The 22,087-nt window shown below is 52.8% G+C and overlaps 1 long non-coding RNA gene across 1 annotated transcript in view; it reads right to left on the bottom strand.

The window, feature by feature from the left end:
- The window catches only part of LOC140405793 (uncharacterized), a 194,299-nt gene extending 174,092 nt beyond the window's left edge, over positions 1–20,207 (bottom strand). The window contains exon 1 of the long non-coding RNA XR_011938762.1: positions 20,181–20,207. This is a non-coding gene — a long non-coding RNA (uncharacterized lncRNA). The remainder of the gene's footprint in view (positions 1–20,180) is intronic.
- Between the last annotated feature and the right edge of the window lie 1,880 nt (positions 20,208–22,087).

The raw sequence follows: 22,087 nt of genomic DNA on the forward strand, positions 1-22,087 counted from the left end.
AACGCATTAGTGTCCAGTCGGTGAACACAGTAGTGTCCAGTGGGTGAACACAGTGGTGCCCAGTGGGTGAACACAGTGGTGCCCAGTGGGTGAACAGTGGTGCCCAGTGGGTGAACAGTGGTGCCCAGTGGGTGAACACAGTGGTGCCCAGTGGGTGAACACAGTGGTGCCCAGTGGGTGAACACAGTGGTGCCCAGTGGGTGAACACAGTGGTGCCCAGTGGGTGAACACAGTGGTGCCCAGTGGGTGAACACAGTGGTGCCCAGTGGGTGAACACAGTGGTGCCCAGTGGGTGAACACAGTGGTGCCCAGTGGTTGAACGCATGAGTGTCCAGTGGGTGAACGCATGAGTGTCCAGTGGGTGAACACAGTAGAGTTCAGTGGGTGAGCACAGTAGTGTTCAGTGGGTGAACACAGTAGTGTTCAGTGGGTGAACACAGTAGTGTTCAGTGGGTGAACACAGTAGAGTTCAGTGGGTGAACACAGTAGTGTTGAGAGGGTGACCACAGTAGAGATCAGTGGGTGAACACAGTAGAGTTCAGTGGGTAAACACAGTAGTGTTCAGTGGGTGAGCACAGTAGCGTTCAGTGGGTGAACACAGTAGTGTCCGGTGGGAGAACACATTAGTTTCCAGTGGGTGAACACAGTAGTCTCCAGTGGGTGAACACAGTAGTCTCCAGTGGGTGAACACAGTAGTGCCCAGTGGGTGAACACAGTAGTGCCCAGTGGGTGAACACAGTAGTGTTCAGTGGGTGAACACATTAGTGCCCAGTGGGTGAACACAGTAGTGCTCAGTGGGTGAAAACAGAGTGCCCAGAGGGTGAACACAGTAGTGTTCAGTAGGTGAACACAGTAGTGTCCAGTGAGTGAACACCTTAGTGTCCGGTGGGTGAACACCTTAGTGTCCGGTGGGTGAACACCTTAGTGTCCGGTGGGTGAACACATTAGTGTTCAGTGGGTGAACACAGTAGTGTCCAGTGAGTGAACACAGTAGTGTCCAGTGAGTGAACACAGTAGTGTCCAGTGGGTGAACACAGTAGTGTCCAGTGGGTGAACACAGTTGTGCTCAGTGGGTGAACACAGTAGTGTTCAGTGAGTGAACACATTAGTGCCCAGAGGGTGAACACAGTAGTGCCCAGAGGGTGAACACAGTAGTGCCCAGAGGCTGAACACATTAGTGCCCAGAGGGTGAACACAGTAGTGTCCAGTAGGTGAACACAGTAGTGTCCAGTGAGTGAACACAGTTGTGTTCAGTGGGTGAACACAGTAGTGCTCAGTGGGTGAACACAGTAGTGTCCGGCGGGTGAACACAGTAGTGTTCAGTGGGTGAACACAGTAGTGACCAGAGGGTGAACACAGTCGTGTCCGGTGGGTGAACACAGTTGTGTCCGGTGGGTGAACACAGTAGTGTCCGGAGGGTGAACCAGTTGTGTCCGGTGAGTGAACACATTGGTGTCCAGTGGGTGAACACAGTCGTGTTCATTGGGTGAACACAGTAGTGCCCAGTGGGTAAACACATTAGTGTACAGTGGGTAAACACATTAGTGTACAGTGGGTAAACACATTAGTGTACAGTGGGTAAACACATTAGTGTACAGTGGGTGAACACAGTAGGGCTCAGTGGGTGAACACAGTAGTGTCCAGTAAGTAGTGTCCAGTGGGTGAACACAGTAGTGTCCAGTGGGTGAACACAGTACTGCCCGGTGGGTAAACACATTAGTGCCCAGTGGGTGAACACAGTAGTGTTCAGTGGGTGAACACAGTAGTGTTCAGTGGGTGAACACAGTAGTGTCCAGTAAGTAGTGTCCAGTGGGTGAACACAGTTGTGTCCGGTGAGTGAACACAGTAGTGTGCAGTGGGTGAACACAGTAGTGTGCAGTGGGTGAACACAGTAGTGTTCAGTGGGTGAACACAGTAGTGTTCAGTGGGTGAACACAGTAGTGTTCAGTGGGTGAACACAGTAGTGTTCAGTGGGTGAACACAGTAGTGTCCAGTGGGCGAACACAGTAGTGTTCAGTGGGTAAACACAGTAGTGTTCAGTGGGTAAACACAGTAGTGTTCAGTGGGTGAACACAGTAGTGTTCAGTGGGTAAACACAGTAGTGTTCAGTGGGTAAACACAGTAGTGTTCAGTGGGTAAAAACAGTAGTGTTCAGTGGGTGAACACAGTAGTGTCCAGTGGGTGAACACAGTGGTGCCCTGTGGGTGAACACAGTAGTGCCCAGTGGGTGAACACAGTAGTGTCCAGTGGGTGAACACAGTAGTGCCCAGTGGGTGAACACAGTAGTGCCCAGTGGGTGAACACAGTAGTGCCCAGTGGGTGAACACAGTAGTGCCCAGTGGGTGAACACAGTAGTGTCCAGTGAGTGAACACAGTTGTGTTCAGTGGGTGAACACAGTAGTGCTCAGTGGGTGAACACATTAGTGCCCAGTGGGTGAACGCATTAGTGTCCAGTCGGTGAACACAGTAGTGTCCAGTGGGTGAACACAGTAGTGTCCAGTGGGTGAACACAGTGGTGCCCAGTGGGTGAACACAGTGGTGCCCAGTGGGTGAACAGTGGTGCCCAGTGGGTGAACACAGTGGTGCCCAGTGGGTGAACACAGTGGTGCCCAGTGGGTGAACACAGTGGTGCCCAGTGGTTGAACGCATGAGTGTCCAGTGGGTGAACGCATGAGTGTCCAGTGGGTGAACACAGTAGAGTTCAGTGGGTGCACACAGTAGTGTTCAGTGGGTGAGCATAGTAGTGTTCAGTGGGTGAACACAGTAGTGTTCAGTGGGTGAACACAGTAGTGTTCAGTGGGTGAACACAGTAGTGTTCAGTGGGTGAACACAGTAGAGTTCAGTGGGTGAACACAGTAGAGTTCAGTGGGTGAACACAGTAGTGTTGAGAGGGTGAACACAGTAGTGTTGAGAGGGTGACCACAGTAGAGATCAGTGGGTGAACACAGTAGAGTTCAGTGGGTAAACACAGTAGTGTTCAGTGGTTGAGCACAGTAGTGTTCAGTGGGTGAACACAGTAGTGTCCGGTGGGAGAACACATTAGTTTCCAGTGGGTGAACACAGTAGTCTCCAGTGGGTGAACACAGTAGTGCCCAGTGGGTGAACACAGTAGTGCCCAGTGGGTGAACACAGTAGTGCCCAGTGGGTGAAAACAGTAGTGCCCAGTGGGTGAAAACAGTAGTGCCCAGTGGGTGAACACAGTAGTGTACAGTGGGTGAACACCGCAGCCTCCAGGGGGTGAACACATTAGTGCCCAGTGGGTGAACACATTAGTGCCCAGTGGGTGAACACAGTGGTGCCCAGTGGGTGAACACAGTGGTGCCCAGTGGGTGAACACAGTGGTGCTCAGTGGGTGAACACAGTGGTGCCCAGTGGTTGAACACATTAGTGTCCAATGGGTGAACGCATGAGTGTCCAGTGGGTGAACACAGTAGAGTTCAGTGGGTGCACACAGTAGTGTTCAGTGGGTGAGCACAGTAGTGTTCAGTGGGTGAGCACAGTAGTGTTCAGTGGGTGAACACAGTAGTGTTCGGTGGGTGAACACATTAGTGTACAGTGGGTAAACACAGTAGTGTTCAGTGGGTGAGCACAGTAGTGTTCGGTGGGTGAACACAGTGGTGTTCGGTGGGTGAACACAGTGGTGTCCAGTGGGTGAACACATTAGTGTCCAGTGAGTGAACACAGTAGTGTTCAGTGGGTGAGCACAGTAGTGTCCAGTGAGTGAACACAGTAGTGTTCAGTGGGTGAGCACAGTAGTGCCCAGTGGGTGAACACAGTAGTGCCCAGTGGGTGAACACAGTAGTGCCCAGTGGGTGAACACATTAGTGTCCAGTGGGTGAACACATTAGTGTCCAGTGGGTGAACACATTAGTGTCCAGTGGGTGAACACAGTGGTGCCCAGTGGTTGAACACATTAGTGTCCAGTGGGTGAACGCATGAGTGTCCAGTGGGTGAACACAGTAGAGTTCAGTGGGTGCACACAGTAGTGTTCAGTGGGTGAGCACAGTAGTGTTCAGTGGGTGAACACAGTAGTGTTCAGTGGGTGAACACAGTAGTGTTCAGAGGGTGAACACATTAGTGTGCAGTGAGTGAACACAGTAGCCTCCAGTGGGTGAACAGAGTAGTGTTCAGTGGGTGAACACAGTCGTGTCCGGTGGGTGAACACAGTTGTGTCCGGTGGGTGAACACAGTAGTGTTCTGTGGTTGAACAGAGTAGTGTTCAGTGGGTGAATACAGTAGTGTTCAGTGGGTGAACACAGTAGTGTCCGGTGGGAGAAAAAAGTAGTGTCCGGTGGGAGAACACAGTAGTGTCCGGTGGGAGAACACAGTAGTGTCCGGTGGGAGAACACAGTAGTGTCCGGTGGGAGAACACAGTAGTGTCCGGTGGGAGAACACAGTCGTGTTCGGTGGGTGAACACAGTGGTGCCCAGTGGTGAACACAGTAGTGCTCAGTGATTGAACACAGTTACGCCCAGTGGGTGAACACAGTGGTGCCCAGTGGTTGAACACATTAGTGTCCAGTGGGTGAACGCATGAGTGTCCAGTGGGTGAACACAGTAGAGTTCAGTGGGTGCACACAGTAGTGTTCAGTGGGTGAGCACAGTAGTGTTCAGTGGGTGAACACAGTAGTGTTCAGTGGGTGCACACAGTAGTGTTCAGAGGGTGAACACAGTAGTGTTCAGTGGGTGAACACAGTAGAGTTCAGTGGGTGAACACAGTAGTGTTCAGTGGGTGAACACAGTAGTGTTCAGTGGGTGAACACAGTAGAGTTCAGTGGGTGAACACAGTAGTGTTGAGAGGGTGAACACAGTAGTGTTGAGAGGGTGAATACAGTAGAGTTCAGTGGGTGAACACAGTAGAGTTCAGTGGGTAAACACAGTAGTGTTCAGTGGGTGAACACAGTAGTGTTCATTGGGTGAACACAGTAGAGTTCAGTGGGTAAACACAGTAGAGTTCAGTGGGTAAACACAGTAGTGTTCAGTGGGTGAACACAGTAGTGTTCATTGGGTGAACACAGTAGAGTTCAGTGGGTGAACACAGTAGTGCTCAGTGATTGAACACAGTTACGCCCAGTGGGTGAACACAGTAGTGTTCAGTGGGTGAACACATTAGTGTCCAGTGGGTGAACACAGTTGTGTCCAGTGGGTGAACACAGTTGTGTCCAGTGGGTGAACACAGTTGTGTCCGGTGGGTGAACACAGTAGTGTCCGGTGGGTGAACACAGTAGTGTCCGGTGGGTGAACACAGTAGTGTCCGGTGGGTGAACACAGTAGTGTCCGGTGGGTAAACAAAGTAGTGTTCGGTGGGTGAACACAGTAGTGTTCGGTGGGTGAGCACAGTAGTGTTCAGTGGGTGAACACAGTAGTGTTCAGTGGGTGAACACAGTAGCGTCCAGTGAGTGAACACAGTAGCGTCCAGTGAGTGAACACAGTAGCGTCCAGTGGGTGAACACAGTAGCGTCCAGTGGGTGAACACAGTAGTGTCCAGTGGGTGAACACAGTTGTGTCCAGTGGGTGAACACAGTTGTGTCCAGTGAGTGAACACAGTAGTGTCCAGTGAGTGAACACAGTAGTGTCCAGTGGGTGGACACAGCAGTGTTCAGTGGGTGAACACAGTAGTGTCCAGTGAGTGAACACCGTAGTGTCCAGTGGGTGGACACAGCAGTGTTCAGTGGGTGAACACAGCAGTGTTCAGTGGGTGAACACAGTAGTGTCCAGTGGGTGAACAAAGTAGTGTCCAGTGGGTGAACAAAGTAGTGTTCAGTGGGTGAACACAGTAGTGTTCGGTGAGTGAACACTGTAGCCTCCAGTGGGTGAACAGAGTAGTGTTCAGTGGGTAAACGCAACAGTGTTCAGTGGGTGAGCACAGTAGTGTTCAGTGGGTGAACACAGTAGTGTTCAGTGGGTGAACACAGTTGTGTCCAGTGGGTGAACACAGTTGTGTCCAGTGGGTGAACACAGCAGTGTTCAGTGGGTGAACACAGTAGTGCCCAGTGGGTGAACACAGTAGTGCCCAGTGGGTGAACACAGTAGTGCCCAGTGGGTGAACACAGTAGTGTCCAGTGGGTGAACACAGTAGTGTCCAGTGGGTGAACACAGTAGTGTCCAGTGGGTGAACACAGTAGTGTCCAGTGGGTGAACACAGTTGTGTCCAGTGGGTGAACACAGTTGTGTCCAGTGAGTGAACACAGTAGTGTCCAGTGAGTGAACACAGTAGTGTCCAGTGAGTGAACACAGTAGTGTCCAGTGGGTGAACACAGTTGTGTCCAGTGAGTGAACACAGTTGTGTCCAGTGAGTGAACACAGTTGTGTCCAGTGAGTGAACACAGTTGTGTCCAGTGGGTGAACACAGCAGTGTTCAGTGGGTGAACACAGTTGTGTCCGGTGGGTGAACTCAGTTGTGTCCGGTGGGTGAACTCAGTTGTGCCCGGTGGGTGAACACAGTTGTGTACGGTGGGTGAACACGGTAGTGTTCAGTGGGTGAGCACGGTAGTGTTCAGTGGGTGAACACAGTAGTGTTCATTGGGTGAACACAGTAGAGTTCAGTGGGTGAACACAGTAGTGTCCAGTGGGTGAACACAGTAGTGTTCAGTGGGTGAACACAGTAGTGTTCAGTGGGTGCACACAGTAGTGTTCAGTGGGTGCACACAGTAGTGTTCAGTGGGTGCACACAGTAGAGTACAGTGGGTGAACACAGTAGTGCCCGGTGGGTGAACACAGTAGTGCCCGGTGGGTGAACACAGTAGTGTCCGGTGGGTGAACTCAGTTGTGTCCAGTGGGTGAACACAGTTGTGTACGGTGGGTGAACACAGTAGTGTTCAGTGGGTGAACACAGTAGTGTTCAGTGGGTGAACACAGTTGTGTCCGGTGGGTGAACTCAGTTGTGTACGGTGGGTGAACTCAGTTGTGTACGGTGGGTGAACACAGTAGTGTTCAGTGGGTGAACACAGTAGTGTCTGGTGGGTGAACACAGTAGTGTCTGGTGGGTGAACACAGTTGTGTCCGGTGGGTGAACACAGTTGTGCCCAGTGGGTGAACACAGTAGTGCCCAGTGGGTGAACACAGTAGTGCCCGGTGGGTGAACACAGTTGTGTCCAGTGGGTGAACACAGTTGCGTACGGTGGGTGAACACAGTAGTGTTCAGTGGGTGAACACAGTAGTGTTCAGTGGGTGAACACAGTTGTTTCCGGTGGGTGAACACAGTAGTGTTCAGTGGGTGAACACAGTAGTGTTCAGTGGGTGAACACAGTAGTGTTCAGTGGGTGAACACAGTAGTGTTCATTGGGTGAACACAGTAGAGTTCGGTGGGTGAACACAGTAGTGTCCGGTGGGTGAACACAGTAGTGTCCGGTGGGTGAACACAGTAGTGTTCTGAGGGTGAACAGAGTAGTGTTCAGTGGGTGAATACAGTAGTGTTCAGTGGGTGAACACAGTAGTGTCCGGTGGGAGAACACAGTAGTGTCCGGTGGGAGAACACAGTAGTGTCCGGTTGGAGAACACAGTAGTGTCCGGTTGGAGAACACAGTCTGGTCCGGTTGGAGAACACAGTCGTGTCCGGTGGGTGAACACATCAGTGCCCAGTGGGTGAACACAGTTGTGTCCGGTGGGTGAACACAGTTGTGTCCAGTGAGTGAACACATGGGTGTCCAGTGGGTGAACACAGTAGTGTTCAGTGGGTGAACACAGTAGTGCCCGGTGGGTGAACACAGTTGTGTCCGGTGGGTGAACACAGTTGTGTCCGGTGGGTGAACACAGTAGTGTCCGGTGGGTGAACACAGTTGTGTCCGGTGAGTGAACACAGTAGTGTGCAGTGGGTGAACACAGTAGTGTGCAGTGGGTGAACACAGTAGTGTCCAGTGGGTGAACACAGTAGTGTTCTGTGGGTGAACACAGTAGTGTTCAGTGGGTGAACACAGTAGTGTCCAGTGGGTGAACAAAGTAGTGTTCAGTGGGTGAACACAGTAGTGTTCAGTGGGTGAACACAGTAGTGTTCAGTGGGTTAACACATTAGTGTCCAGTGGTTGAACGCATTAGTTCCAGTGGGTGAACGCATTGGTGTCCATTGGGTGAACACAGTAGTGTTCAGAGGGTGAACAAAGTAGTGTTCAGTGGGTGAACACAGTAGTGTCCAGTGGGTGAACACAGTAGTGTGCAGTGGGTGAACACAGTAGTGTGCAGTGGGTGAACACAGTAGTGTCCAGTGGGTGAACACAGTAGTGTTCTGTGGGTGAACACAGTAGTGTCCAGTGGGTGAACAAAGTAGTGTTCAGTGGGTGAACACAGTAGTGCTCAGTGGGTGAAAACAGTAGTGTTCAGTGGGTGAACACAGTAGTGTTCAGAGGGTGAACACAGTAGTGTTCAGTGGGTGAACACAGTAGAGTTCAGTGGGTGCACACAGTAGTGTTCAGTGGGTGAACACAGTAGTGTTCAGTGGGTGAACACAGTAGTGCCCAGTGGGTGAACACAGTAGTGCCCAGTGGGTGAACACAGTAGTGCCCAGTGGGTGAACACAGTAGTGCCCGGTGGGTGAACACAGTAGTGCCCAGTGGGTGAACACAGTAGTGCCCGGTGGGTGAACACAGTAGCGTCCGGCGGGTGAACACAGTAGTGTTCAGTGGGTGAGCACAGTAGTGTCCAGTGGGTGAACACAGTAGTGCCCGGTGGGTGAACACAGTAGTGCCCGGTGGGTGAACACAGTGGTGCCCGGTGGGTGAACACAGTAGTGCCCGGTGGGTGAACACAGTAGTGCCCGGTGGGTGAACACAGTAGCGTCCGGCGGGTGAACACAGTAGCGTTCAGTGGGTGAACACAGTAGTGCCCGGTGGGTGAACACAGTTGTGTCCGGTGGGTGAACTCAGTTGTGTCCGGTGGGTGAACTCAGTTGTGTCCGGTGGGTGAACTCAGTTGTGTCCGGAGGGTGAACTCAGTTGTGTACGGTGGGTGAACACAGTTGTGTACGGTGGGTGATCACAGTTGTGTACGGTGGGTGAACACAGTTGTGTCCGGTGGGTGAACACAGTTGTGTACGGTGGGTGAACACAGTTGTGTACGGTGGGTGAACTCAGTTGTGTCCGGTGGGTGAACACAGTTGTGTACGGTGGGTGAACACAGTTGTGTACGGTGGGTGAACACAGTTGTGTACGGTGGGTGAACACAGTTGTGTACGGTGGGTGAACACAGTAGTGTCCGGTGGGTGAACTCAGTTGTGTCCGGTGGGTGAACACAGTTGTGTACGGTGGGTGAACACAGTTGTGTACGGTGGGTGAACACAGTTGTGTACGGTGGGTGAACACAGTTGTGTACGGTGGGTGAACACAGTTGTGTACGGTGGGTGAACACAGTTGTGTACGGTGGGTGAACACAGTTGCGTACGGTGGGTGAACACAGTTGCGTACGGTGGGTGAACACAGTTGCGTCCGGTGGGTGAACACAGTTGTGTTCAGTGGGTGAACACAGTTGTGTTCAGTGGGTGAACACAGTAGTGCCCAGTGGGTGAACACAATTGTGTCCGGTGGGTGAACTCAGATGTGTCCGGTGGGTGAACTCAGTTGTGCCCGGTGGGTGAACACAGTTGTCCCCAGTGGGTGAACACAGTAGTGCCCAGTGGGTGAACACAGTAGTGCCCGGTGGGTGAACACAGTAGTGTCCGGTGGGTGAACACAGTAGTGTCCGGTGGGTGAACTCAGTTGTGTCCAGTGGGTGAACACAGTTGTGTACGGTGGGTGAACACAGTAGTGTTCAGTGGGTGAACACAGTAGTGTTCAGTGGGTGAACACAGTTGTGTCCGGTGGGTGAACACAGTAGTGTTCAGTGGGTGAACACATTAGTGTCCGGTTGGAGAACACAGTCTGGTCCGGTTGGAGAACACAGTCGTGTCCGGTGGGTGAACACAGTGGTGCCCAGTGGGTGAACACAGTAGTGCTCAGTGATTGAACACAGTAGTGCCCAGTGGGTGAACACAGTAGTGCCCAGTGGGTGAACACAGTAGTGCCCAGTGGGTGAACACAGTAGTGCCCAGTGGGTGAACACAGTTGTGTCCGGTGGGTGAACACAGTTGTGTCCAGTGAGTGAACACATAGGTGTCCAGTGGGTGAACACAGTAGTGTTCAGTGGGTGAACACAGTCGTGCCCGGTGGGTGAACACAGTTGTGTCCGGTGGGTGAACACAGTTGTGTACGGTGGGTGAACACAGTTGTGTCCGGTGAGTGAACACAGTTGTGTCCGGTGAGTGAACACAGTAGTGTGCAGTGGGTGAACACAGTAGTGTGCAGTGGGTGAACACAGTAGTGTGCAGTGGGTGAACACAGTAGTGTCCAGTGGGTGAACACAGTAGTGTTCTGTGGGTGAACACAGTAGTGTTCAGTGGGTGAACACAGTAGTGTCCAGTGGGTGAACAAAGTAGTGTTCAGTGGGTAAACACAGTAGTGTTCAGTGGGTGAACACAGTAGTGTTCAGTGGGTTAACACATTAGTGTCCAGTGGTTGAACGCATTAGTTCCAGTGGGTGAACGCATTGGTGTCCATTGGGTGAACACAGTAGTGTTCAGAGGGTGAACACAGTAGTGTTCAGTGGGTGCACACAGTAGTGTTCAGTGGGTGAACACAGTAGTGTTCAGTGGGTGAACACAGTAGTGCCCAGTGGGTGAACACAGTAGTGCCCAGTGGGTGAACACAGTAGCGTCCGGCGGGTGAACACAGTAGTGTTCAGTGGGTGAGCACAGTAGTGTCCGGTGGGTGAACACAGTAGTGCCCGGTGGGTGAACACAGTAGTGCCCGGTGGGTGAACACAGTAGTGCCCGGTGGGTGAACACAGTAGTGCCCGGTGGGTGAACACAGTAGTGCCCGGTGGGTGAACACAGTAGCGCCCGGTGGGTGAACACAGTAGCGTCCGGCGGGTGAACACAGTAGCGTTCAGCGGGTGAACACAGTAGTGCCCGGTGGGTGAACACAGTTGTGTCCGGTGGGTGAACTCAGTTGTGTCCGGTGGGTGAACTCAGTTGTGTACGGTGGGTGAACACAGTTGTGTACGGTGGGTGAACACAGTTGTGTACGGTGGGTGAACTCAGTTGTGTCCGGTGGGTGAACACAGTTGTGTACGGTGGGTGAACACAGTTGTGTCCGGTGGGTGAACACAGTTGTGTCCGGTGGGTGAACACAGTTGTGTACGGTGGGTGAACTCAGTTGTGTCCGGTGGGTGAACACTGTTGTGTCCGGTGGGTGAACGCATTAGTTCCAGTGGGTGAACGCATTGGTGTCCATTGGGTGAACACAGTAGTGCTCAGTGGGTGAACACAGTAGTGCTCAGTGGGTGAACACAGTAGTGCTCAGTGGGTGAACACAGTAGTGTTCAGTGGGTGAACACAGTAGTGTTCAGAGGGTGAACACAGTAGTGTTCAGTGGGTGAACACAGTAGAGTTCAGTGGGTGAACACAGTAGAGTTCAGTGGGTGAACACAGTAGAGTTCAGTGGGTGAACACAGTAGTGCCCAGTGGGTGAACACAGTAGTGCCCAGTGGGTGAACACAGTAGTGCCCGGTGGGTGAACACAGTAGTGCCCGGTGGGTGAACACAGTAGTGCCCGGTGGGTGAACACAGTAGCGTCCGGCGGGTGAACACAGTAGTGTTCAGTGGGTGAACACAGTAGTGCCCCGTGGGTGAACTCAGTTGTGTCCGGTGGGTGAACTCAGTTGTGTCCGGAGGGTGAACTCAGTTGTGTCCGGTGGGTGAACTCAGTTGTGTCCGGTGGGTGAACTCAGTTGTGTCCGGTGGGTGAACACAGTTGTGTCCGGTGGGTGAACACAGTTGTGTACGGTGGGTGAACTCAGTTGTGTCCGGTGGGTGAACACAGTTGTGTACGGTGGGTGAACACAGTTGTGTCCGGTGGGTGAACACAGTTGTGTCCGGTGGGTGAACACAGTTGTGTCCGGTGGGTGAACACAGTTGTGTCCGGTGGGTGAACACAGTTGTGTCCGGTGGGTGAACACAGTTGTGTCCGGTGGGTGAACACAGTTGTGTCCGGTGGGTGAACACAGTTGTGTCCGGTGGGTGAACACAGTTGTGTCCGGTGGGTGAACACAGTTGTGTCCGGTGGGTGAACTCAGTTGTGTCCGGTGGGTGAACACAGTAGTGTCCAGTGGGTGGACACAGCAGTGTTCAGTGGGTGAACACAGTAGTGTCCAGTGAGTGAACACCGTAGTGTCCAGTGGGTGGACACAGCAGTGTTCAGTGGGTGAACACAGCAGTGTTCAGTGGGTGAACACAGTAGTGTCCAGTGGGTGAACAAAGTAGTGTCCAGTGGGTGAACAAAGTAGTGTTCAGTGGGTAAACACAGTAGTGTTCAGTGGGTGAACACAGTAGTGTTCGGTGAGTGAACACTGTAGCCTCCAGTGGGTGAACAGAGTAGTGTTCAGTGGGTAAACGCAACAGTGTTCAGTGGGTGAGCACAGTAGTGTTCAGTGGGTGAACACAGTAGTGTTCAGTGGGTGAACACAGTTGTGTCCAGTGGGTGAACACAGTTGTGTCCAGTGGGTGAACACAGCAGTGTTCAGTGGGTGAACACAGCAGTGCCCAGTGGGTGAACACAGTAGTGCCCAGTGGGTGAACACAGTAGTGCCCAGTGGGTGAACACAGTAGTGTCCAGTGGGTGAACACAGTAGTGTCCAGTGGGTGAACACAGTAGTGTCCAGTGGGTGAACACAGTAGTGTCCAGTGGGTGAACACAGTTGTGTCCAGTGGGTGAACACAGTTGTGTCCAGTGAGTGAACACAGTAGTGCCCGGTGGGTGAACACAGTAGTGTCCGGTGGGTGAACTCAGTTGTGTCCAGTGGGTGAACACAGTTGTGTACGGTGGGTGAACACAGTAGTGTTCAGTGGGTGAACACAGTAGTGTTCAGTGGGTGAACACAGTAGCGTCCGGCGGGTGAACACAGTAGTGTTCAGTGGGTGAGCACAGTAGTGTCCGGTGGGTGAACACAGTAGTGTCCGGTGGGTGAACACAGTAGTGCCCGGTGGGTGAACACAGTAGTGCCCGGTGGGTGAACACAGTAGCGCCCGGTGGGTGAACACAGTAGCGCCCGGTGGGTGAACACAGTAGCGCCCGGTGGGTGAACACAGTAGCGCCCGGTGGGTGAACACAGTAGCGCCCGGTGGGTGAACACAGTAGCGTCCGGCGGGTGAACACAGTAGCGTTCAGTGGGTGAACACAGTAGTGCCCGGTGGGTGAACACAGTTGTGTCCGGTGGGTGAACTCAGTTGTGTCCGGTGGGTGAACTCAGTTGTGTACGGTGGGTGAACACAGTTGTGTACGGTGGGTGAACACAGTTGTGTACGGTGGGTGAACTCAGTTGTGTCCGGTGGGTGAACACAGTTGTGTACGGTGGGTGAACACAGTTGTGTCCGGTGGGTGAACACAGTTGTGTCCGGTGGGTGAACACAGTTGTGTACGGTGGGTGAACTCAGTTGTGTCCGGTGGGTGAACACTGTTGTGTCCGGTGGGTGAACGCATTAGTTCCAGTGGGTGAACGCATTGGTGTCCATTGGGTGAACACAGTAGTGCTCAGTGGGTGAACACAGTAGTGCTCAGTGGGTGAACACAGTAGTGCTCAGTGGGTGAACACAGTAGTGTTCAGTGGGTGAACACAGTAGTGTTCAGAGGGTGAACACAGTAGTGTTCAGTGGGTGAACACAGTAGAGTTCAGTGGGTGAACACAGTAGAGTTCAGTGGGTGAACACAGTAGAGTTCAGTGGGTGAACACAGTAGTGCTCAGTGGGTGAACACAGTAGTGCCCAGTGGGTGAACACAGTAGTGCCCGGTGGGTGAACACAGTAGTGCCCGGTGGGTGAACACAGTAGCGTCCGGCGGGTGAACACAGTAGTGTTCAGTGGGTGAACACAGTAGTGCCCCGTGGGTGAACTCAGTTGTGTCCGGTGGGTGAACTCAGTTGTGTCCGGAGGGTGAACTCAGTTGTGTCCGGTGGGTGAACTCAGTTGTGTCCGGTGGGTGAACTCAGTTGTGTCCGGTGGGTGAACACAGTTGTGTCCGGTGGGTGAACACAGTTGTGTACGGTGGGTGAACTCAGTTGTGTCCGGTGGGTGAACACAGTTGTGTACGGTGGGTGAACACAGTTGTGTCCGGTGGGTGAACACAGTTGTGTCCGGTGGGTGAACACAGTTGTGTCCGGTGGGTGAACACAGTTGTGTCCGGTGGGTGAACACAGTTGTGTCCGGTGGGTGAACACAGTTGTGTCCGGTGGGTGAACACAGTTGTGTCCGGAGAGTGAACACAGTTGTGTCCGGTGGGTGAACACAGTTGTGTCCGGTGGGTGAACACAGTTGTGTCCGGTGGGTGAACACAGTTGTGTCCGGTGGGTGAACACAGTTGTGTCCGGTGGGTGAACACAGTTGTGTCCGGTGGGTGAACACAGTTGCGTCCGGTGGGTGAACTCAGTTGTGTCCGGTGGGTGAACTCAGTTGTGCCCGGTGGGTGAACACAGTTGTCCCCAGTGGGTGAACACAGTAGTGCCCAGTGGGTGAACACAGTAGTGCCCGGTGGGTGAACACAGTAGTGTCCGGTGGGTGAACTCAGTTGTGTCCAGTGGGTGAACACAGTTGTGTACGGTGGGTGAACACAGTAGTGTTCAGTGGTTGAACGCATTGGTGTTCAGTGGGTGAACACAGTAGTGCTCAGTGGGTGAACACCGTAGGGTCCAGTGGGTGAACACAGTAGTGTTCAGTGGGTGAGCACAGTAGTGTTCAGTGGGTGAGCACAGTAGTGTTCAGTGGGTGAACACAGTAATGCCCAGTGGGTGAACACATTAGTGCCCAGTGGGTGAACACATTAGTGACCGGTGGGTGAACACATTAGTGTTCAGAGGGTGAACACAGTAGTGTCCAGTGGGTGAACACAGTTGTGTACGGTGGGTGAACACAGTAGTGTTCAGTGGGTGAACACAGTAGTGTTCAGTGGGTGAACACATTAGTGTCCGGTTGGAGAACACAGTCTGGTCCGGTTGGAGAACACAGTCGTGTCCGGTGGGTGAACACAGTGGTGCCCAGTGGGTGAACACAGTAGTGCTCAGTGATTGAACACAGTAGTGCCCAGTGGGTGAACACAGTAGTGCCCAGTGGGTGAACACAGTAGTGCCCAGTGGGTGAACACAGTTGTGTCCGGTGGGTGAACACAGTTGTGTCCAGTGAGTGAACACATGGGTGTCCAGTGGGTGAACACAGTAGTGTTCAGTGGGTGAACACAGTCGTGCCCAGTGGGTGAACACAGTTGTGTCCGGTGGGTGAACACAGTTGTGTACGGTGGGTGAACACAGTTGTGTCCGGTGAGTGAACACAGTTGTGTCCGGTGAGTGAACACAGTAGTGTGCAGTGGGTGAACACAGTAGTGTGCAGTGGGTGAACACAGTAGTGTGCAGTGGGTGAACACAGTAGTGTCCAGTGGGTGAACACAGTAGTGTTCTGTGGGTGAACACAGTAGTGTTCAGTGGGTGAACACAGTAGTGTCCAGTGGGTGAACAAAGTAGTGTTCAGTGGGTAAACACAGTAGTGTTCAGTGGGTGAACACAGTAGTGTTCAGTGGGTTAACACATTAGTGTCCAGTGGTTGAACGCATTAGTTCCAGTGGGTGAACGCATTGGTGTCCATTGGGTGAACACAGTAGTGTTCAGAGGGTGAACACAGTAGTGTTCAGTGGGTGCACACAGTAGTGTTCAGTGGGTGAACACAGTAGTGTTCAGTGGGTGAACACAGTAGTGCCCAGTGGGTGAACACAGTAGTGCCCGGTGGGTGAACACAGTAGTGCCCGGTGGGTGAACACAGTAGCGTCCGGCGGGTGAACACAGTAGTGTTCAGTGGGTGAGCACAGTAGTGTCCGGTGGGTGAACACAGTAGTGCCCGGTGGGTGAACACAGTAGTGCCCGGTGGGTGAACACAGTAGTGCCCGGTGGGTGAACACAGTAGTGCCCGGTGGGTGAACACAGTAGCGCCCGGTGGGTGAACACAGTAGCGCCCGGTGGGTGAACACAGTAGCGCCCGGTGGGTGAACACAGTAGCGCCCGGTGGGTGAACACAGTAGCGTCCGGCGGGTGAACACAGTAGCGTTCAGTGGGTGAACACAGTAGTGCCCGGTGGGTGAACACAGTTGTGTCCGGTGGGTGAACTCAGTTGTGTCCGGTGGGTGAACTCAGTTGTGTACGGTGGGTGAACACAGTTGTGTACGGTGGGTGAACACAGTTGTGTACGGTGGGTGAACTCAGTTGTGTCCGGTGGGTGAACACAGTTGTTTACGGTGGGTGAACACAGTTGTGTCCGGTGGGTGAACACAGTTGTGTCCGGTGGGTGAACACAGTTGTGTACGGTGGGTGAACTCAGTTGTGTCCGGTGGGTGAACACTGTTGTGTCCGGTGGGTGAACGCATTAGTTCCAGTGGGTGAACGCATTGGTGTCCATTGGGTGAACACAGTAGTGCTCAGTGGGTGAACACAGTAGTGCTCAGTGGGTGAACACAGTAGTGCTCAGTGGGTGAACACAGTAGTGTTCAGTGGGTGAACACAGTAGTGTTCAGAGGGTGAACACAGTAGTGTTCAGTGGGTGAACACAGTAGAGTTCAGTGGGTGAACACAGTAGAGTTCAGTGGGTGAACACAGTAGAGTTCAGTGGGTGAACACAGTAGTGCCCAGTGGGTGAACACAGTAGTGCCCAGTGGGTGAACACAGTAGTGCCCGGTGGGTGAACACAGTAGTGCCCGGTGGGTGAACACAGTAGCGTCCGGCGGGTGAACACAGTAGTGTTCAGTGGGTGAACACAGTAGTGCCCCGTGGGTGAACTCAGTTGTGTCCGGTGGGTGAACTCAGTTGTGTCCGGAGGGTGAACTCAGTTGTGTCCGGTGGGTGAACTCAGTTGTGTCCGGTGGGTGAACTCAGTTGTGTCCGGTGGGTGAACACAGTTGTGTCCGGTGGGTGAACACAGTTGTGTACGGTGGGTGAACTCAGTTGTGTCCGGTGGGTGAACACAGTTGTGTACGGTGGGTGAACACAGTTGTGTCCGGTGGGTGAACACAGTTGTGTCCGGTGGGTGAACACAGTTGTGTCCGGTGGGTGAACACAGTTGTGTCCGGTGGGTGAACACAGTTGTGTCCGGAGAGTGAACACAGTTGTGTCCGGTGGGTGAACACAGTTGTGTCCGGTGGGTGAACACAGTTGTGTCCGGTGGGTGAACTCAGTTGTGTCCGGTGGGTGAACACAGTTGTGTCCGGTGGGTGAACACAGTTGTGTCCGGTGGGTGAACACAGTTGCGTCCGGTGGGTGAACTCAGTTGTGTCCGGTGGGTGAACTCAGTTGTGCCCGGTGGGTGAACACAGTTGTCCCCAGTGGGTGAACACAGTAGTGCCCAGTGGGTGAACACAGTAGTGCCCGGTGGGTGAACACAGTAGTGTCCGGTGGGTGAACTCAGTTGTGTCCAGTGGGTGAACACAGTTGTGTACGGTGGGTGAACACAGTAGTGTTCAGTGGTTGAACGCATTGGTGTTCAGTGGGTGAACACAGTAGTGCTCAGTGGGTGAACACCGTAGGGTCCAGTGGGTGAACACAGTAGTGTTCAGTGGGTGAGCACAGTAGTGTTCAGTGGGTGAACACAGTAATGCCCAGTGGGTGAACACATTAGTGCCCAGTGGGTGAACACATTAGTGACCGGTGGGTGAACACATTAGTGTTCAGAGGGTGAACACAGTAGTGTCCAGTGGGTGAACACAGTTGTGTACGGTGGGTGAACACAGTAGTGTTCAGTGGGTGAACACAGTAGTGTTCAGTGGGTGAACACAGTTGTGTCCGGTGGGTGAACACAGTAGTGTTCAGTGGGTGAACACATTAGTGTCCGGTTGGAGAACACAGTCTGGTCCGGTTGGAGAACACAGTCGTGTCCGGTGGGTGAACACAGTGGTGCCCAGTGGGTGAACACAGTAGTGCTCAGTGATTGAACACAGTAGTGCCCAGTGGGTGAACACAGTAGTGCCCAGTGGGTGAACACAGTAGTGCCCAGTGGGTGAACACAGTTGTGTCCGGTGGGTGAACACAGTTGTGTCCAGTGAGTGAACACATGGGTGTCCAGTGGGTGAACACAGTAGTGTTCAGTGGGTGAACACAGTCGTGCCCAGTGGGTGAACACAGTTGTGTCCGGTGGGTGAACACAGTTGTGTCCGGTGAGTGAACACAGTTGTGTCCGGTGAGTGAACACAGTAGTGTGCAGTGGGTGAACACAGTAGTGTGCAGTGGGTGAACACAGTAGTGTGCAGTGGGTGAACACAGTAGTGTCCAGTGGGTGAACACAGTAGTGTTCTGTGGGTGAACACAGTAGTGTCCAGTGGGTGAACAAAGTAGTGTTCAGTGGGTAAACACAGTAGTGTTCAGTGGGTGAACACAGTAGTGTTCAGTGGGTTAACACATTAGTGTCCAGTGGTTGAACGCATTAGTTCCAGTGGGTGAACGCATTGGTGTCCATTGGGTGAACACAGTAGTGTTCAGAGGGTGAACACAGTAGTGTTCAGTGGGTGCACACAGTAGTGTTCAGTGGGTGAACACAGTAGTGTTCAGTGGGTGAACACAGTAGTGCCCAGTGGGTGAACACAGTAGTGCCCGGTGGGTGAACACAGTAGCGTCCGGCGGGTGAACACAGTAGTGTTCAGTGGGTGAGCACAGTAGTGTCCGGTGGGTGAACACAGTAGTGCCCGGTGGGTGAACACAGTAGTGCCCGGTGGGTGAACACAGTAGTGCCCGGTGGGTGAACACAGTAGTGCCCGGTGGGTGAACACAGTAGCGCCCGGTGGGTGAACACAGTAGCGTCCGGCGGGTGAACACAGTAGCGTTCAGTGGGTGAACACAGTAGTGCCCGGTGGGTGAACACAGTTGTGTCCGGTGGGTGAACTCAGTTGTGTCCGGTGGGTGAACTCAGTTGTGTACGGTGGGTGAACACAGTTGTGTACGGTGGGTGAACACAGTTGTGTACGGTGGGTGAACTCAGTTGTGTCCGGTGGGTGAACACAGTTGTGTACGGTGGGTGAACACAGTTGTGTCCGGTGGGTGAACACAGTTGTGTCCGGTGGGTGAACACAGTTGTGTATGGTGGGTGAACTCAGTTGTGTCCGGTGAGTGAACACAGTTGTGTACGGTGGGTGAACACAGTTGTGTCCGGTGGGTGAACACAGTTGTGTCCGGTGGGTGAACACAGTTGTGTACGGTGGGTGAACACAGTTGTGTACGGTGGGTGAACTCAGTTGTGTCCGGTGGGTGAACACAGTAGTGTCCAGTGGGTGAACACAGTAGTGTCCAGTGGGTGAACACAGTTGTGTCCGGTGGGTGAACACAGTTGTGTACGGTGGGTGAACTCAGTTGTGTCCGGTGGGTGAACACTGTTGTGTCCGGTGGGTGAACGCATTAGTTCCAGTGGGTGAACGCATTGGTGTCCATTGGGTGAACACAGTAGTGCTCAGTGGGTGAACACAGTAGTGCTCAGTGGGTGAACACAGTAGTGCTCAGTGGGTGAAAACAGTAGTGTTCAGTGGGTGAACACAGTAGTGTTCAGAGGGTGAACACAGTAGTGTTCAGTGGGTGAACACAGTAGTGTTCAGTGGGTGAACACAGTAGTCTCCAGAGGGTGAACACAGTAGTGTCCAGTGGGTGAACACAGTAGTGTTCAGTGGGTGAACACAGTAGTGTCCAGAGGGTGAACACAGTAGTGTTCAGTGGGTGAACACAGTAGTGTTCAGTGGGTGAACACAGTAGTCTCCAGAGGGTGAACACAGTAGTGTCCAGTGGGTGAACACAGTAGTGTTCAGTGGGTGAACACAGTAGTGTCCAGGGGGTGAACACAGTAGTGTTCAGTGGGTGAACACAGTAGTCTCCAGAGGGTGAACACAGTAGTGTCCAGTGGGTGAACACAGTAGTGTCCAGTGGGTGAACACAGTAGTGTTCAGTGGATGAACGCTCACTGGGCACTAATGTGTTCACCCACATCCACTTGCAGTAATATCAACACCAAGCTCCCTATTGGTTATCAGACATGGTTTACACTGAATGACATCAAAGAGAGAAACCTTCACCGCTTTAATCTGACTTTGAAAACAACACAAATTTGCAAAACAAATTACATTTTTATACAGAAGAGGAAAAAATGGACAGACTCACGCTTCAAGGTTAGCTGATAGGAGTTAGTAGCTTCACCCAGTGGGTTTTTTACTAGACATGTATAGGTGCCAGAATCTGTTTCTTGTGCGCGATCAATGACCAAAGTCTTGTTATTATCGATTAATTTGTATCTTTCATCAAGAGTGGATTTCCCTACTGCGAGCCACGTTGTAGATAGAACTTTCACTGGCACAAAGCAGGTCAGAGCAATAACAGTGTTTACCTCTGAGGAATTACTGGAGATTCTTGGAAATGCAATAGGACCTAGAGAGAGAGAGAACAGAACTGTTTAATATGACTGAAAGAATAGGTAGCACACACAGACCCTTCCACATGCACAGCCTGAATCTGAGGCTGAATCGGGGAGAATAATGAGATGCCTTGACCATATCCCAGGTAGTGAGTGGAAACCAGCGTCTCACTCCCAGAACACAAACCAGCGACTCACTCCCAGAACACAAACCAGCGTCTCACTCCCAGAACACAAACCAGCGACTCACTCCCAGAACACAAACCAGCGACTCACTCCCAGAACACAAACCAGCGACTCACTCCCAGAACACAAACCAGCGTCTCACTCCCAGAACACAAACCAGCGATCTCACTCCCAGAACACAAACCAGCGATCTCACTCCCAGAACACAAACCAGCGGTCTCACTCCCAGGACACAAACCAGCGGTCTCACTCCCAGAACACAAACCAGCGTCTCACTCCCAGAACACAAACCAGCGATCTCACTCCCAGAACACAAACCAGCGATCTCACTCCCAGAACACAAACCAGCGATCTCACTCCCAGAACACAAACCAGCGATCTCACTCCCAGAACACAAACCAGCGATCTCACTCCCAGAACACAAACCAGCGACCTCACTCACAGAACACAAACCAGCGATCTCACTCCCAGAACACAAACCAGCGGTCTCACTCCCAGAACACAAACCAGCGATCTCACTCCCAGAACACAAACCAGCGTCTCACTCCCGGAACACAAACCAGCGACTCACTCCCAGAACACAAACCAGCGACTCACTCCCAGGACACAAACCAGCGGTCTCACTCCCAGAACACAAACCAGCGATCTCACTCCCAGAACACAAACCAGCGTCTCACTCCCAGAACACAAACCAGCGACTCACTCCCAGAACACAAACCAGCGACTCACTCCCAGGACACAAACCAGCGATCTCACTCCCAGAACACAAACCAGCGTCTCACTCCCAGAACACAAACCAGCGACTCACTCCCAGAACACAAACCAGCGACTCACTCCCAGAACACAAACCAGCGATCTCACTCCCAGAACACAAACCAGCGATCTCACTCCCAGAACACAAACCAGCGGTCTCACTCCCAGAACACAAACCAGCGATCTCACTCCCAGAACACAAACCAGTGTCTCACTTCCAGAACACAAACCAGCGATCTCACTCCCCGAACACAAACCAGCGATCTCACTCCCAGAACACAAACCAGCGATCTCAATCCCAGAACACAAACCAGTGATCTCACTCCCAGAACGCAAACCAGCGATCTCACTCCCAGAACACAAACCAGCGATCTCACTGCCAGAACACAAACCAGCGATCTCACTCCCAGTACACAAACCAGCCGTCTCACTCCCAGAACACAAACCAGCGATCTCAATCCCAGAACACAAACCAGTGATCTCACTCCAGAGAACACAAACCAGCGATCTCACTCCAGAGAACACAAACCAGCGATCTCACTCCCAGAACACAAACCAGCGATCTCACTGCCAGAACACAAACCAGCGATCTCAATCCCAGAACACAAACCAGTGATCTCACTCCCAGAACGCAAACCAGTGATCTCACTCCCAGAACACAAACCAGCGATCTCACTCCCTGAACACAAACCAGCGTCTCACTCCCAGAACACAAACC

Source organism: Scyliorhinus torazame, unplaced genomic scaffold, assembly GCF_047496885.1.
Source record: "Scyliorhinus torazame isolate Kashiwa2021f unplaced genomic scaffold, sScyTor2.1 scaffold_240, whole genome shotgun sequence".
Taxonomy (NCBI): Eukaryota; Metazoa; Chordata; class Chondrichthyes; order Carcharhiniformes; family Scyliorhinidae; genus Scyliorhinus; species Scyliorhinus torazame.